The sequence below is a fragment of the Triturus cristatus genome, chromosome 12, assembly GCF_964204655.1.
Source record: "Triturus cristatus chromosome 12, aTriCri1.1, whole genome shotgun sequence".
NCBI lineage: Eukaryota > Metazoa > Chordata > Amphibia > Caudata > Salamandridae > Triturus > Triturus cristatus.
Window position 1 is genome coordinate 706,434,725 of NC_140595.1, and position 19,379 is coordinate 706,454,103.

Genomic DNA, 19,379 nt, shown 5'->3' on the forward strand with positions numbered 1-19,379 from the left:
GACCAATAAGTCTATTGGATTCAACCCAGAAGGTTGTGGGAAAGGTGCTCCTAGAAAGAATCCTCCAATGGATTAAGGACGAAGAGATTCTGTCGGACTATCAGGCTGGTTTCAGGGCTGGAACGGGCACGATAGAGCAGGCCTTCAGGCTCTTACTACTATATTGGAAGGTGGTAGTGATAGGCGGAGGCAGTCTTTATTTGGCATTCATCGACCTGAAGACTGCCTTCGACCTTGTGCCCAGAGAACAGTTATGGGGCGTGTTAGCTGAAATGGGGATTCCACTAAACATCCTCTCCATCTTAGTGCGCCTGCATGATGGCAATTATGCGCAGGTACGTTGGGGTACCGATGGCCAGAAAACTAGCAGGATCCCAGTGGCAAAAGGGGTGCGTCAGGGCTGTGTCCTGGCTCCAACCCTTTTTTCACTTTATGTGAATGGGGTTGTGGACCATCTACACAAACAACCTTCGGACGCACCATCATTGGCAGGGGAGAGAATTCCCACCCTTCTCTTTGCCGATGATACGCTTCTAATCTCAAAAAGCTCGGCGGGTCTACAGAGACTTTTAAACAACTTTCAGACCTTCTGTGACCAACGGGGCCTAGTAATAAACACAAATAAAACTAAGTACCTGGTATTAAACCCCCCAAAAAAATTAGGCCGACCCCCTGTTCTTAGTGAAACCCCTCTGGAAAGGGTCACTGTTTTTGACTATCTAGGGATCCGTATTACAGATTCCATGCAGTGGACCCCTCATTTATTAAAAATGTCTCTTAACCATAAAAGGGTTATAGGAGCACTTGTTAGAGAGCAGAGATCCTCTTCAACCAAGCCCATTGCCCCTGTTCTGGATATCTACAGGGCAAAGGGAGTTAGTTCCGCTTTGTATGGCGCTGAACTTTGGGGTACCTCTAACATCAGCGTCCTAACTAGGTCTGAGAATAAGTTTTTAAAATGTATTATGTCTCTCCCGCAGAGTACACCCACGCTACCCCTCTTTTTGGACCTTGGTTGCCAGCAAATTAGTGACATAGCAAAACTGCGTCCACTGCTTTTATGGGCTAGGCTATGGCGCGTCCCCGAACTCGGCAAGTATGCTAAAGGCCTAGCAGAGGTGATGTCGATGGTAGGCTGGTGTAGGATCAGATGGCTTACTGATGTCAAGTCTATGCTTGGCAAACTAGGCCTTAGTGAAGCTTGGGAAAACAGGTCTTCCCCTCCGAAAGCAGCATTGAAAACCTTATATTGGAATTGGGTTAGAAGCAGAATTTCCACGGATCCTTCTCATGGTAGGCTCACAGAAGAATTTTTAGTGCATAAGGACTCACCCTGTTTGGAGCTCTACCTGGATTTGGTCTGGAAGCCATATGATCGGGCCCTTTATTTTAGATTTAGAGTGGGGTCCCTCCCTGTGCGTGCCCTAACATCTTGCTGGAAACCGCCCTACCAGACAGTTGCATCTTGTCCCTCCTGTAGCACTCCCAAAGAGACAATTGAACATTTTCTTTTTGCGTGCCCGGCCTATGTTAGCCCAAGGCAAACGTGGCTTAAGCCCGTGTGTAGGGCCTTGGGCACTAGGCATTCATCTGTGGCACTTCGAATTTTAATATCAGATACCCGGCCCTTGTATGTTTTTAGCCTCTCGAAATTTCTGTCATGGGCTTGGTCAATCAGGGCAAAACGGCTGTTAATCACTGTTTAATTGATAACTTTTAATTGTTTATTTGTTTGATAACTCACTTTTCCTTTTTTGCATAAAAACCTGTATTTGTTTTCCTTGTTTTTAGATACAAAATTTTAAACGATTGTGATTTTTTTATCTGTCGCTTTTATGATGTAACAATCGAAATAAAGCTGTTAACTGACTGACTGCCCATTCTGTTCGTTTACAGGAATATACCAGACTCAGGAATCAGAACTCTCTTAACATCAAACTGGCAGCTTGATGTAATCTTCGTCTTTTCTTCTTATGTTTCAACTACTGCATTTCATATATTCTACATATTCATTTATTTGAGTGCCCATTTCTAATTTATAAATGCATGATGCATTTTGCATTGTTTGCACACATGATTTAGAATCTTTTATAGAATTTAGTGAAGGTGCACCAAGAATAATACATAATGTTTTGCATTTGACTTTGTTCAATATGAGGCCCATCCTTTTCAAAATAATAAGCAAATGTATTTAAGCTGGGTACAGACAAGTGTTAAGCAGAGAGGAAATCAGTGCAACTTCTTGGAAGACTTGGTTGTAGCAAGCACACCTTCATGAAGGCCACTGATGGGCATCTCTGAGCCAGCCTGGACATCTCAGATTACTGAGTATGCCATTTTGACAGAGAATAACCTTCTCAATACAGAACAAACATATCTGTGGCTCTATTAAGGTATGCAAAGCAAGGTGGTCATATTACGATTTTTGGCTGGGAGGCTTTACCATGTAATATTGACACAATACCCAAAGGTGGACCTTAGATTCACACTAGTAATTCTTCTTTCAGTCCTGGAAGAGTGACAAAGAGCAGACAAGCTTACTTTGAGGAACATGTGTAAAGCATTTTACAGTACCAACAGTCACAATAAGTAATTGACTCAACTATAAAGAAATCTGACATCAATTTATACACATAGAACTTCTTTTAATGTAAATTTAGACACCAAAATTAAGTAATACAAGGAAGATAAATGGAGTTATCAATTTTTAAAGTTTTCAAGAAATCATTACTCTGTAGAGCAGTCATACTTTACCAGGTCAATGGGGAAAATCTTAGGTGGCAATCGGTCATTTGCGGGGTGAATTTGTGGAACTCACTTAGAGTTAAGTTCTTGTGGGTCTGCAGACCAAGCTGTGATAGTCAGAACAATTTTACCTTGCTCAGGGAGTCCGGGTGCATAGGTGACTTGGCTAACCTTGGTGTGAATTGGAGCCGTTGGGGCTGTCAAAAACTACACTTGACAAAATGATGCTTGTAGGTTGAATTCAGAGGAGCTCCTTGAAGGTGATGCTTTGAGGGACCCATTGACCAGGAATCACCAGGTAGAACAGCTGTACGTAGATCAGGCGTCTCAGGCACAGAGGTGTGCCTGGCTATCCGTGGTGCTAAACGGAACTGCAGGTGCTGACTTTACCAGGCATCCCAACAAAGCCTTCTTTGGGGTGCAAGAACTTGACAACTGTGCCTGAGAAGCAGAGGGGAGATGATGCAGAATATTCCCTCCACATGGGGTGTGGAGTGAAGCAGTTAGTAGTCAGCTCGACCACCAATGAGCCTTGGTCCAGGCAAAGGTCACGGCTGGGTCAGTCAGCGTTCCCAGAACCTCAGTCTCCTTCCAGAGGTCCTGGGAACGCTGTAGAGGGCTGAGACTTGGTGAGGGTTATGACTATGCTTCCCAGAAGGCATCTGGCTGGTTACTTTTGGGCTGGTCCACATCAGAGCCCGGTGGTCGGCCCTTCTTCGGAATGTGGTAGTATAGTTTGTGCGTGCCGACTGCAGGGGCCTAGTACCGCTAACCATAGGAAGTCCTGGTGAAGTCTTTGGCGTGCAGAGTGGTTCACCTTCCTTATGGGGCTGGTCTCTGGTCCTGCAGTCGTTTGTGCCTCTTCTCTGTGGAGTCCTGCCGTGTGCTGACATGGCTTCTCTTTGTCCTCTTCTTCTTCAGAGCAGATCTGGAGTTCTGGTGTCAAGGGTGCCCCTTAAATCCTGGATTTAGGGGTGTTTAGGGGTTTGAGGGCTAGTAGCCAACAGGCTTCTAGTCCTATGGCTAATCCGCCCCTCAGGTACCAACATCTGGCGGGTGTACCCAGAACCCACTATTCTATGGAGTTTTCAAGATGGCACGGGCTAATCTCGGCTATACAGACCCACTAGCCATCCCTAGAGGTGTGGCTCTTGCATATCCAATTTCCCGCCTGCCCGCAAACATGAGTACCTGAGGACAGGGAGGGCCTTCAAGGCTCATTGCCTTTATGGGTCATTCACTAGCTATACTGGGAGGGAGGAGGTACAACCTCCTTCCTGCCCAGGTCTTTTGTCTCTCATCCTCTGGGAGTGATAGCACTCACCATCAGGAGGTCAGACTTCTGTCTCAGTGGCAAATGACTCAGAAAACTGCCAAGGCACAAGGGTACTCGGTATTTTGGTGGGTACCCTCTGGGGGTGCCACCTAGGTGCATGCCAGCTCTCTCTCAACATCAGAACCATGTCAGGGGTGAAAAACTATGGCGTTTGATACCAAACATGACTACATTTGGTGATATCAATGTGGAGTGAGCTATCTTGGTTTTGTCCGGTTGCCAGTTCACATTAACCTATAGACTACTGTTCAATTGCATTAAACTTGAACGACAAGGTTACTGTTGAGGTAGATAGATGTGTGCACATATATGCCAACACAAATAGGCTTATGCACCCTGCCTCCTGCGCTTTTGGAGGCCTACCTTGTGTGTGTGCATGGTGTGTGCAGAGTTGTACTCAAGCAGAGTAGCTGTCCGTGCAGGCTGCGGCAGCAACCCTGCAGGCTTTACTTTTACTTGGGTCACTCAGGGTAGCAGAAATAGTGCTGCAGCCCTGATGACCCCTTAAACACCCTTGCCCTGGGTGCCACTGGTACCATATATTAGGCACTTACAAGGGAGTTTAAAGTATCTTGCCAATTGAGTGTACCAATTTACATTACCTTTTGAGGGAAAGATCACTGGCACCTGGGTCTGGTTAGCAGGTCCCAGTGCCCTTTCAGTTCGAAAACCACAGCATCCAGAGCAAAAAGTGGGGGGTGCTCATTGAAAAAGAGCACTTTTCTACAGTTTCCGTCTGTGAGGGTAACTTAGAAGCTCGTACAGGCCATTTTAATGCTAAGACAGCTTAGCTAGAGGCAAGAAATGAGTGATTTGAGCATCTTTTCATGCATGGAAATTCTGAAACACTGTTGCAAGATTGAAATTCTTTTTAATTGCGTTTACTAATTGCTTTCATCATCACTATTTTGTTTATCCTAATTCTTACAACTATATGCAATATTTGCACTAGAATTCAATATTAATTTTAATTAAAACATTGCATGTGTTTGGGAGGGTGCCAATTCATGATGAAAAAAGATTTTTAACCCTTTAACAACAAATACTCTGGCAAGAGTCACAGGAATCATTGTTGCCCAGAATGCACCATTTTCATGCAATGCACAGGTGGACTATAGGTTGCAATCCACTCGGATCACTGTCTCAAGTTGGTATGTTGACATTAAGCTTGCACGTTCACCAGAGGGTCTAGAAAACTGTTTGCAATTGCCATATTTTGTGCCCTATTCCCCCAAATGTTTGCTTTCACTGCTTTTTTTGGCCTGTCCACCCTGTGCTCTTTAGCCCTACTAACTAGCAGTAAAAAGTCTGTGCTCCCATTTAAGCATGGAAAAATTGGTATACACCTGATTGGTTTAATTTGCCTATAATTCCCTAGTATATGGTACTAAGTCTACCCAGGGCTTGTGACTTAAATGCTACCAGTGGACTACATCTCCCAGCATACCATTGTAGACAGGCTTTTATGTTTTAAACTGTAAAGTCTATCTGTCAAAATAAGCCCTTTTTGACAGGACTAAACCTCCCCTTTAAATATTAATAAGTCAGCCCTAAGTAGGCCTTATTGCGCATAAGACAGGATGTGTAGTATTTCAAAGTAGGAGTAAAAAGATGTGGACAAACTGACAAAGAGAATTGAATAAAGCAATTGGTGCGTTGTCACAGAGAAAAATGATGACATACTGAAGAAAGTATTAGATGATTTTGAGAAGGACGTATTTAAAAAACTAAATTTCAAGTACTTCAAATATTAGTTTTTTATGCTATCTGTTTTCTTGCAACAGTGTAAACATGTCCTACTTGATAGTCCAGTTGGATTGGACTATCTACTATGAAAAGTTTGCACCTTTGCAACAAGCACCTCAAAGCTATTTTCATGGAGTAGAGTTGGATGTTCTATAGGAAAGCATTGGGATACAATATTAAGTTAATAAATGTTATCTTTGCCTAGAAAACAACCACTAATGGAATTTTTGGATTTAAAAAAAATATTTATTACAAGTCCACTTCACTGGTGAAATTGGATTTATAATAACTATTTTGGAAAGGGGACTTTTAGAAAGTCCCCTCTTCCCTACCTGAAGATCCTGAAAGCTAAATCTGCATTTTGTTCTCCTTCATCTGCCAGCATGTAATTAACATTTAAATAGGTGTGAATTAGGTGTAAACTTGCTCCCTGGACAGTGGCAAATGTCTATGTTGTAGGCAGGTGTTGTTACGGCCTTGACAGGGTGGCCTGTGAGCTGTGCCCAAGAACTTGATTAACTTCAAAGAGGCCTACCCTGATCAAGAAAATGTAGCTAACCGCCAGGCCTATACCCTTTTTTGAACCCCCTCCCTGAGCCAAACAGGCATCTGTCAGAGCAGGCCTCTTGTTAACTTCACAGTGTCAGACCCTGCTGGAGTGTCAAGACCTGCTTGACAGGTGTTCTGGGGTTTTACATATCACGCTTGAGGTACACTTCAAAGGGAGAAAACCAGATGACAAAACAATTTTAGTGGATTCACTGTTTGGTTGCTGATTAACTCAGCTTTTGTAGTACCAGACTTCTGTCTCTGAGTTTGTTGGGGGTACAAGGACAACATAAAACTTGATTGTAGTGTTCTATGTGGGAAGACACTAGGTTTACCATAGTACATTCCGCACACACACCCTTAGCCATTTGAGCACAAAGTAGTGTTTTAGAAGACTTCAGTCATCTTGAAAATTGCCAAATTGGGCAGGGTTAGCCCGGGCAACATTTTCTCATTGGTTAGGACATTCCTAGGGTAATTTCCAGCCACTAGCCTGTGCCAGGCACACATGTGGTATCCAGGAACTCATTTCAGAACACTCTTGGACCTGTGGAAGATCAGAAGAGGGCTGCACCTTCTGTCTGAGACACAAGAAGAGCTTAGAAGACTTGGCCTGCTCTCCCTCTTGAAACCAGTACAAAGAAGTGGGCACGAATGGTCATAAGGCTGAGCCCTTTTTAAAGCTACAGGGATACAACAAGCTACAAGAGGCTTTTTCCTGCAACTGGATGACTGACCAGTGGTGACTGAACCCTGCTATTTGGCCTCTACCTGATACCCTGTGTGTCTAAAAGGGCTTCCTCTGAGTTCCTGAGGGTCTTTAGATGTGTATTCCTATGGTGAATTAGTACTTTAAAGACTAAGAGCTTGATATAAATTGTTCCAGTTGGCCCTTCCTCTGGCTGGGTGATGGATTGGTTTACTTTATCACCCTGGCGGAGGTGCCGACAGCCAAATTTAGAAATGCTCATTGGCTCACTGGACATTTCTAGCATTTGCAAGAACCCCCATCATGGCTCCTGACAATGCTTTGTAATTATGCCATACCGCTCAGTCAACATGATGCAGCTGTACAGCAAACTTACAAAGTTTTTTTAGTTTCAAAAAGAAAATCTCAAAGTAGGATTTCCTTTTTGAAAATAAAAAAGCAATGCCCACTTGCCATGGCAGTTTCCTCCCATGGCAAGCAAGGTATTAAGCACTTTTCAGTTCCCCTTACCGGTGGGTTTTTCCTGGTGGTGACAGGAATTTAAACATAGCTATATATCTGGCCATCTAAATTAGGTGAGCAGACATATAGCCAAACCCCCATTCAAATCGTGCAAATGGACCAAAGTCTTGGTGGGGAGGGAACTCTGTTGCCATTGCAATGGAGTTCTGTCGCTGATAAGAATTAAATTAAGACCTATGTCAGATGATAAAATAGTTAGCTCAGGACGAACCTGCTAGATCTATTCAACCTGCACTCCATCGACTGTCATTGGCCCTTTGTGTTTCTTGGGGTTATTTCTACTTAAAACTTGAAAAATTAATTGCACTGGTTCCCCTTTATAGATATTTGTTATTTTGGTGTCATTTTGTTTATTACATATTACTCAATTTTTCTAATTCATTTTGGGATTTTTATTGTTTTGCATTACAACTTTATAACTTTCTTAGTACAGCATACATGTTTACACATCACCTGTAAGTCAAGTTTGTCTGTTCTGTGCCATAGCTACCAGGGCGTTGAGCTCAGGTTTATTTTTTTACTTTAGTGGGTCACCCTGGAAAAGATTGTGATTATTACTTGAGGTGTGTACTGATCTCAGTCAACTAATATCAAAATTTAAATTTCTCACAAAAGGGTTACGGGTTCCAAGAATGGATGGGTGGGGCATTTAGGGAAAAGTGAGAGATAAACAGATACAACATTCTTCAAGTTCATGAGCAATACCTAACATCAAATTTGTTGTGAAATGAAGATGACAATTCAGTTACCAAATTGAAACAGTCTTTGTCTTCAGCAGCCCCCAGACTCCCAAGTTACCTACACATTAGTTACATAGGGCCTTACTCACAAAGGTAAAGTTACCCTTTTGGGTAAGTTGACAACTTGTAGGCATCCACTAACTACATGCAGAGTTTTATGACTTATACTTACGTGTACAGAGTTCTCTACCCTGATTGCAAAGTCTTCAGGTGTGGAAAACTCTGCACACATAAGTATAGGTAGTGTGGAGTTGGAAAATGTGAAGGTAGTAAACAAAAGTGTTCATTTGAGTTTGGAAACCAGGCCCCCTGGCTTGGAAAATGGAAAATAGGGATGACCTGCACATAATTTTTTAAAAAGAATATATATATTCAGTGAACAAAACCAAAGGTTACAGGGACAATATAGTTAGGCTGATATTTCACTCGTTCAAAAGCAGAGAAAGTCAGCAGTTATAGTTAGCTGAGCTAACTACAACTTGTGCTCCATAATGCACTGCCCAAATACGTCACATATTCCATCACTCAATACATGGTCAGTGACATCACTGAAGACATCTCAAATGACATCACTCATGACATCAATGATGACATCATCCAGTGACTGTGAGTATTTAAATTTTTTTTATGAGTATTAAATATATATAACAATGTTTACTGATGAATCAGTGCCTGTATGAGTGCCTATATGGATGATTCAGTGGGTGGGTGACTGACTGCATAAGTGAGTGATTAGGTGTCTCAGTGAATGTATAGGTGATGCTGAGTGTTGTAATATGTGAGGTTATAAGCAGTGTATTGTGGGGGTGCAAGCTATAGTTAGCTCAGATAACTATAACTGCTGAATTTCTCTGGTTTTGTATGAGTGAAATGTCAGCCTAACTATAACGTCCCTGTAACATTTGTTTTTTTCACTGAATTTCTAAGGATTTTTTTGATTCTGTTTCCTAACTATAACGTCCCGTAACCCTTGTGTTTTTTTCAGTGATTTTCTAAAGTTTTTTAAGTGCTGAATCTTCACTATAACGTTCTTGTAACCTTTGTTTTTTTCAGTGAAGGTTTTTGAAATTCTGTTTCCCAACTATAACGTCCATGTAACCTATGATTTTTTAATTACATTTGTAAGGTTTTTAAATTGTATTTTCTATATAAAATGGCTCTATAAGAGGCATTTTTATAAGCTTGTATTTTCTTCAGTGGATTAATAAGCATTATTTTTTTTCTGTCTATTTTTTTATATTCGCGATGATGTCGTGATCCCCGAGGACACGTCGCAAAAATGGAAAACAAAAGCAGACATTCAATGGTCAACAATACATCCAAAGATAATATGCAAAAAAATGCATTCTGAACATTACCCTACACATATTATCGTACACATACCTCTTTCAAAGCATGTTTAAACTAATATTGTTGTACTAGGTTTATTTATAAACCATCTTTCTGACCTTTTTTCCGTTGTCACTGTTATTCAGGATATCACAATGACTTTGTTAACCGCGACAATGGCACTTTTTCCATAAAGTGAAAACACATGCATGCACACACATTACCATATTTTACACACTAGAGGGTTATTACTGTACACTTCAAACTGATGTTTTTCTAGTGCATTTCTAGAACAACCATCTCTAAAACCTATTTTCTGTTTTCGTGGTGAGGCCGGCGATCGCAATGACGTTGGTAATCATGATCCCCACGGTTACGTTGCAAAAGCAGAAAGTAAAAGCAGGATTACAATAGCCACCACCACATAAAAAAATTATAATTATATAATTAATTCCAAACGGCAATACAGAATCACTAGGCAACACATAGGTAAAAAAACAATGAGAACAGATCTCAATTAGGACACTGATGGAAAATCAACTCAATGTACCAAACAGTTAAAAAAATATATAATTTTATTGTTTTTACAAAATACTTAGAAAGGTGGCTATACTTCATCTGACAATGACTAAAATATGTAGAGAAATGGCAAACCAATATGTCAATGGCTACTCCCATAGACTGCATACCTATTAATGATTTTCCAGATCTCAATGTAGTTTTAAAAGTCTAGTCAACCCCTAATGTACATAAAAATGTTCATTACAATGTGGTACATATCACAAAATATGGAAACAATACACACATACAGATGCTAAGCCACACTAATACAGAAAAAAGAACAAACATACGACGGAATACAGAAATGTGGTGCTGGTTCTTCGAGGTAATGACCTGCCTTTCGGCGAGCGTGCCACCTTCATCAAGAAACAACATTAAAAACGCATTATCTACAAAAATAAGGTAAAAAGTACATTTAGTTAATGACATCTCTCGCAAGTACAAAGAGTATGTGGTGCACTCAAGCCAAAATAAAGAGCCGAAATCCAAAAACAGCCAAATGTGTTGACGGAATGGAAACTAAATTGTGCTTTGATAGAGATGAGGCAAGATGAGAGAGATATAGGGTTCCTGGTTTGAAAATAAACTCAAACCTGATAATAACATATAAAGTGTTATATAATTCGAAGGAAATAGTATGAAAACGGAAAACATGTGTAATAAATAGCACAACTTTGCTCACCAGGACAGCATGAAATGGATGAATGATGTATTCCTATAATCCGCCTCGGGCATAAATCAGTCCAAATTGATGCTAGAATAGACAGCAATAATGGACAGGGTTATCTGTGAGGTGATGGTTGGGTCACAAAAAGGAAGAAACTGAAAGTGACAGATATGACACGACTAAGTAACCAGTGCCTGGTATCATAACCAGCAGTCAGAATCGTGATAAGCAATTCTTGAACTGGTCCCTGACACAAATGAAGTGCTATGAACACCGGGCAAGAAGTCCTGCAAACACACAGGCCAATATATCTAACTGTTGAGGCTGAAGGTACCGTAGATATTGAAACATACCTTAAAATAGGAACGATGACTGTCATATGGTGCAGATGCCTGCCAGAAATCAAAACTCTGTAAGGAGTCAAGGGTAAGTTGATGATGAAGTGAGACACACAGTCTTCATGCCTGAGATCATGTGGCTGGTGGTAAAAATCACTGTGCCAAGACGAATACCCATCCAGTGGAGAAAAGGAATAGGGAAAGTAAATGTGAATGTGTATATAATGCTGTAGCAGGTCGAGTCATATTATAAACGGGAGTACTACCAACTGAGGTTTATGGGGGACCAGCAGAGGAAACAGTAGACACACTCTCTGAAACCACCTCACAGAAGGAACTTGGGGCATGGGAAATATTTCTACATATATCGCCTTGAATCAGGCAGTGCAAGAACTATGGACAAGTGGGACATGGAACACTGTGTGCGCTTCCGACAGTAAAAATAAATGCTAGGGAATGGCATGACTGAAGTGAATTCCCTAATCGACATAAAACTGTAACATGCCGGGCAACAATGCAGGCCGTACCAACACAGATTACTTACTTGATAACTTGAGTAACAAACAAAGGTGATTTTGGAGGACTCGAGGCAATGCAGACCGGAACGGCTTTTAAATTACAGGTGGCTTACATCAATGTTACTGAGTACAACAAATTAAAGGAAAAGTGTCCGATAAAAGCCCTGACCGACCAAAGGTAAACACTGTGAAAAGACTCACTGTGTGGCTCAATTAAAGGAGCCTGTGGGAATGCAAAATAAAAAAAAGAAGAAGAAAGGTGATCCATGGACAGCGCTCAACAAGGGGAACGTACTAAGATAAATAATTGTAATCCTGTATTGTACGTTAATAATTGAAATATGTGTGTAAAATGAAAACACGAAAGGGTGTGGATCGAATAACCTATTGGGAATAGTCTGCTCAGCAGTTTTCACATGTGTGGAAAAGGGTGGTCTACTGACATGTGGACCAAATATTCAGCTAGAGAACAGACACAATTTGAGATTGAAAATGACTAAATTTGAGGAGGAGATACCACTAACTTAGCTGTTGTATCTAATGGTGTTCTCCCACGGAATCTCATTGTTGAATCCTCTTTTGTGGGTATCTAAAACAAAAATCCAAAAGACTTCAGGCCTTTTTCGTATTTCTGTACTTTTGGGTTCTTGCATAGTCTCAATTTTTTCCAAGACATGCCAACTGATCTCACTGGCATCATGATTTTTCTCAAGGTAGTGTTTAACTAAAGGCGCAGTTAATTTCAGCATGCAAATCGCTGAGCGGTGTTCAGTTAGGCGCATCAACAAAGCAGGCAAAGTCTCGCCAACATAACCTAAGTTGCAAGGGCATAATAAAAGGTAAATCAGATTCTTGGTTTTGCAGTTAGTAAATTTGTTCGCTTGTTTGGTGTATCCATTGTTGGTAAGCATATCTCCTTCAATCGCAGTTTCACATGCTTTGCATTGGTTGCATTTACAGGTACATTTGATGGGTGCAATCCCATCAATGGTCTTTTGTACAAAACCACAGCCTGTTTTGAAACTTGAATGTACGATCAGATCTTTAATATTTTTGTTCCACCGATGTGCAAATATGGGTTTTGGCAATTTGCTTTCTTGTGTCGTGGGAGTGTTGAAAATGTGCCAATTAGAGTTTATGATCTGTCTCACTGTTTCGTTCATCATTGAGTGTTTTGTGACACACACAAGTTGGGTCACTGGTGCTGCAGGACGCGATCTTAGCAAGGAATCTCTGTCATAAAATCTGGCTCATTTAAACAATTCCCTTATGAGACATTTTGGATAGCCTCTCGCAAGGAATTTTCTGTCATCTTGGAAGCTTGCAGATCAAAATCTTGACGATTCGACCAGTTTCGACAAAGTCTTAGAAATTGCCCGAAAGGGATGCTCTGTTTTTGGCTACAAGGATGGTAACTCTCGAAGTGCAACAAGGTGTTTCTAGCAGTTGGTTTAACGTAAAGATCTACTTTTAAGATCCCATTGTTATGGCGAATCACAATATCTAAGAACTCTACTTGGGAATGACTCGTCTGTGCCATGAATTTTAAATTGCTATCACACTAGTTGAGCCATCCCAGGAATTCAGATAGTAGCTCAGCTGTATCAGTCCAGATGAAAAAAATATCATTGATGTATCTAGACTAGTGTGTCACCGATTCATAAAAAAGTGCAACTTCATAGTGTATGTACTTACTCGTAACGTGTGCATGGGCATTCTATGTTGTTTCCTATTTTAGACTCCGGTCTACTGGAGGGGTTTAGGGTTTGTTTTCCCCTCGTCCTATTTGCACCGTTTTACTCTTCAGCTCCAAACCTCTACGTATACATTGTGGGCGCCATTGCATACCGTAAAACCTAAAACCCTGCATTAGTATTTCTGTACTATCTTACGGTAGGGGCTGCCCTGACGTCTGTTACAATACATTATAACTGAGTTGTGTGCTTTGTCTTTTCCAACTGAGAAATTTCACGACCTTATCATGAATCGTGACCAAATAGCACAAGAATTATTCCAAAATCTGGCCAAAGGAGACACCGTGGCTGCAAGTATGAAGAATACGAACTCAACTAAAAAGGAGGGTTTGAGGGACAAATTCATAAGTTTGGAAAGACTAAAAAAGAATGAAAATAGCAAATGGTGGGATGGAATCACTCTAAGGCAATATTTAAGACTGGAAAGAATACCTAGGGGGTTACGTGCCACTATTTTCCCCACATACGATGAATTAGATGAAGACCTGTTGAAACTTTGGGAGGAATCCCTTACAACTAACTCTAAAACCTTAATGGGCATACTAATTGACAATGCGGATCGTAAAGTAACAGCATTGCAGAAGGAGATCTGTATTTTGGAAAGTGAAATTAAAGACCTAGGATTAGTGGAAGCCACCGAAAAAAATTATGTCATCCTGGCAGATATCCTGGCTAAACATCAGGATGACATCAAACAGCGCAAAGCTAGGAAACTTAAACGAGATGAAATTGACTATAGAGAAGGGAGAATCTTTACCTTCGCCAAGAAATATGATGACATCTCTACTAATGAACAGACGAAGGGTACAACAACTGGTCAACTCAATAGCTCTGTTTCCTCCAGCGCCACCTCCCTGAGTGTGCCCGCTTCTAGTGATGGGGAATCAGATAACCCTACAGCTAGTACTAGTAGCGACAAAATTGGCAATGCCTCCTCCTCTTTTTTACAAGAAGTACAACGTATCAAAAGGGGCAACAGGATACAGCCCATCCCTACAGATACTATAAGAAAACCAGGAGAGGCAAGAGGGCAGGGAACAAACGAATACAGAAGGAACCTGAGGTCAGGGGACAAGAGGAACTGAGCAACAGACAGGAGAAGGGGGTGGATATTATAAATCTCTCTTCTTTTTCACTCTCTGATGACATGATCTCCCTCCTCAAAAAAGGATTAAACTTCTGTCCCACAGATAGGGGAGATGTGTGCAAAATGAAAGTTGATTTGTTTAAGTTCACGAGAAATTTAAAATTGAAAAAGATGTTTACAACTAATCCTAGTAGTAATAAACATACTAAGAACATTCCTGTCTGTGGTGCATCTGATATTCTCAGTATTCAGGAGTTATATGATACCCAATTACTTCTTTCCATTACCAATCAGGAAGCGTCACCCGATGATTTAACCCATTTGTTATTAGATCTTAATGTTGATACGGACTATACCATAGCCAGTGGTTTAAAACCTAAATCAAAATGGACACCAGTGTTACCAGGGGGCAATACTATTGACACCTTTCACAAGCTTGTCTCACAAGACATTGACAAACACGAGGCTAGGAGTAATTCAGGTAGGATCTACTCACATACTAATCTCACTGTAGGGGAACGTAAGGCACTGACACTCCTCTCTGCTAACACCTCCATTATTATCAGGGAGGCTGACAAGGGAGGGAATATCGTAGTTATGGACAAACAAGATTACGATAAGGAAATAAAGGGCCAACTTAATGATGTTACATGCTACGAATCCCTCACAAGCAACCCAATGGGTACCCTCACATCACTCATCAACAAACATCTCCAAGTCTGGCTTAGAGAAGGACTTCTCAGCCAGGAGGAATACTTGTACCTTAAAGTCAACAGACCCAAATTTCCTGTACTTTATACTCTTCCCAAAGTACATAAGAACCTACCTTTCCCCCCGGGTAGACCTATTGTCTCCGGCATAGGGGGTCCGACTGAAAAACTTGCGGAATATGTTGATTTGTTTTTACAACCTTTGGTTCAGAATCTCCCTGCATATATAAAAGACACCAAACACATTCTTAGCCTACTATCTGACCTAACTTGGCAAGATGACATTATTCTAGTGTCTTTAGATGTAGTTTCCCTCTACACAAACATTGACCCGAATACAGGGATGGAAGCTCTGAGATGGCATTTTGGCAAATTACCAGCTACACAATGGCAACACACTAAAATGCTAGTAGCCATGACTGAACTCATTCTAACAAATAACTGCTTTTTATTTGAAGGCCTATGGTATAAACAAATACGAGGAGTTGCCATGGGTTCAAAGTTTTCACCGTCATTTGCTAACCTCTTCATGGGGTACTTTGAATCCAAATGGCTGTGGAGTGACAAGGGCTGTCATTTTAGTCAGTATATCGTCTATTGGGGGCGATATATTGATGATTGTCTGTTACTTTGGTCGGGCACTGAAACCATGCTACATGACTTCTATCAATATCTTGACTCCAACACCCTAGGTGTTCAATTCACGCATCAACACAGCAGAACAAATCTAGTCTTTTTAGACATTGAACTATACATCACAGATGGTGTTCTTCATAGTAAACTACACCGAAAGCCCACAGCATGCAATTCAGTATTACATGCCTCCAGTGCACATCCACAGCACCAGATTAGGGCCATCCCCTTTGGTGAATTTACGAGAGCCAGACGGAATTGTAGCGAAGAGAGAGAATTTCACTCCTGTTTAGACTCCATGAAGAACCGATTTAAATTTCGTGGATACCAACAAACTACCCTACGGAGGGCAGAAAAGCGCATTTTGGGTTTGCCTAGAACAGATACACTTACGACCAGAAAAACTGATAACAAACATGAGCAATCCATCAGGCTCATAACCAACTACAACCAGAAAACACAAATTTTGACCAAGAGTATGAAGAAACATTGGAACACACTCAGAGCTGATAAAACCATTGAATCAGTTACTTCGAATAGACCCCTAGTTACTTTTAGGAAGGGTACTACCTTGAGGTCCATACTTAGCCCGACTATACCTAGAATGACTGAAAGAAGTGATTGGCTCACCGAACGCACACTTGGTTTTCACAAATGTGGTTGCTGTGGTGTGTGCAGGTGGGCTTCTCAAAACAAGAAAACTTTCTTTGGACCAGATGGGAAGGAGTACACTATCAGACATAACATTAATTGCTCTACTCGTTTTGTCATATATATAATTATGTGTATGTGTAAAAAACAATATGTGGGTAGCACAATCAGGATGTTGAAAGAGCGCATTAGCGAACATGCAAGGGCGCTTAAACAGAATGATGGCAGATACCCTCTGGCTGTGCATGCCAACAGCTGTGCGGCACAGGGCCAATACAAATGCTTTACGTTTTTTGGTATCGAACATACTCTGCCACACCCCAGGGGTGGAGATAGAGAATTAGCATTACGACGTTCTGAGGCCACTTGGATCATGCGTCTTAATGCGGTGGAACAGGGTCTTAATACAGACCATGAGCTGCAATTCTTCTTGGGCAATTAATGTGCTGTTTTGCCTGACTTTTCCACCTTTTTACTTAAGGTTTCTTCCATCTACTAGGCCGTATGTATTTCATCTGCTCTATGTCCAAGTGCTCTATTTGGTTATACCAATACCATATGCTGAATGTTTAATATCCATGCATCAAATACAATGAGGATGGCAATTAATTATTCTTAAACGTACGTTAGATTACTCGAGATATCTGTATTTCTCTCAACTAGTGAATTTTTTCCAAACCTGCACTTCTGAGTAATCGCTGTTTTACTATACCTAATATGCTGGAATCGGCACTGTTTGTAATTGAATGTCTATATATCCAGCTCCTCCTTTTGGGCTTTCGCTGTAGCTTCCGTACATTGATGAATCTGAGTCTCAAATGCCTTGTAATTTCATTATGCTTGACTCTTCAACTTCTATGCCTTGCTCCTTTTTGTAATGTATGCTCTCCTGTTCTACTAATTCTCTCATGGCCTTATACCTATAAGCCATGTCTTTTCCTTCCTTTTCCCCGCTGGCACACACCACCGGGCAACAATCCGTTTCATATATAAGTAGGGGATGTGGTCTTTTAAAGTACTGACCACATGAAAATATAATTGTCTGTTTATTGTCTCTTTTTGAGTACATGTACCGTCGCTATGAGCCGGAATTTTATTTTCCGTACACAATATAGCAATTTTGGATATTTGGGAACTTGTAACATCAGTAATCCTTTCCGTTGGACGCTGTGGTATCGGCAGACTTAACATGGCTCCCGTTCCCTCACTTCCGGTGCTTTCTGCTAACCGCTATACACGGTCTAGTTTTTCTGATGTTCTTTTCACGTTATAACGTGCATGACATGTCACTTCCGATCTGTTTATGAACCGGACTCCAACTACACTCCCAGACGCACTCGTCTCACAGGTAAATTAGCGGCTGTTCACGGATGGTGTTTATGAATACCTTACAAGTTTGGGATTTCTGGCATATTCCCAGTTTGTTATCTCGTAGTTGGTTTGATTGAGGATGGTATTTGACTTGATAATTGAGCAATACTGACGGCAACGGGATCCCGATTTATTAACGCCATTACCCTAGTGATTATGTATGTCTTTTTTGACGCCTTTTACAAATTATGAGTTTTATATTTGCTGCATGTTACCTCTGTGTGTGGATAGTTTTACTGGCTTTGTTATTTATGTGTATCACCACGCCGTATTTTTTCACGTCTTGTATTACCATGTATAAGCGTGACTCTCCATAATTATTTATAAACCAAAAATTGCAGTCACAGTACTGATTCGGATTTACTGTTGCCATTACCACATTAACTATGCTTGTTTGTTTCGACGCTAGCCATGATTTACCAATTAGCGACGTGGTGTTGATAGATTTATTGATTTTACCATCACAACTCTCTTTCTGTTCGTGCATATCTTGCGCCGTGTATTATCACGGATTAGCGTGGCTCTCCTTCTGTAATTTTAAACCAACAATTGCAGTCACAGGAGCCCTTCTAATTTTTCTTGGCAGTTTATAGAGTTTGGCACTAGGGTAGAAGGCAAGGTGCATTTTTTCTTTAGGTCCTTACTCACTTGGGCTACTCACCCCTGTGTAACTCGTCCAATTAGTGACCATTACATGTTTTTTTCCCGTACAGCCGGGACGGAATTATAACCGGCGGAGAGGTGAGCCGGTGTTTTCCTACTTTGCATTAACTGTAGTTTCTAGGCTATAGATTGTATTTATGCTTCACTGAGGTCTACACTTTTCTCCTATATGTCTAGATCCACTTACTGTTCACGTTGCGCCTGATGGTAAGATTCAGTAATTCCGTTTGACTTCCCCTCTATATGATCGGATTGTGTTCACACTTCTTTTTATCTGTCCACTACTATGTTTTTTTGTCTTTTCCTCATCCTCCATTCTCTTTTTCTTTTTCCCTTAAGAACCATATGCACTCTCTAGGATTGGCCCTTTTAGTCATGAGACGTTTTTAACTTGCTGTATCCGAATTAGTATTTAAGCTCATGTTTCACTAATAAATTTTGAATCCTTTTTTTCGGGCAATTTATGATCCTCAAATATTCTTAAGATATATTCCTCTATGTACTGATTTGTAATTATTTATGTGTTCTCATGCAGATCTTTTCCACTGATAAATACTAGTTCTGAAATCTTTATGTCATATCCCTTGCTTTTGGGGTCTTTCTTTGGATCTGTCACAAAAATCCTTTTAATTTGGGTGACTGCGGTCGGTCACGGTGTCTGACGCTTATTATGCGACTTGTTTTCATGAGACATGCTGTAAATGTTGTGTGTCTACAACATATCTTTGTGTGTTTTTTTTAGCCCTGAAG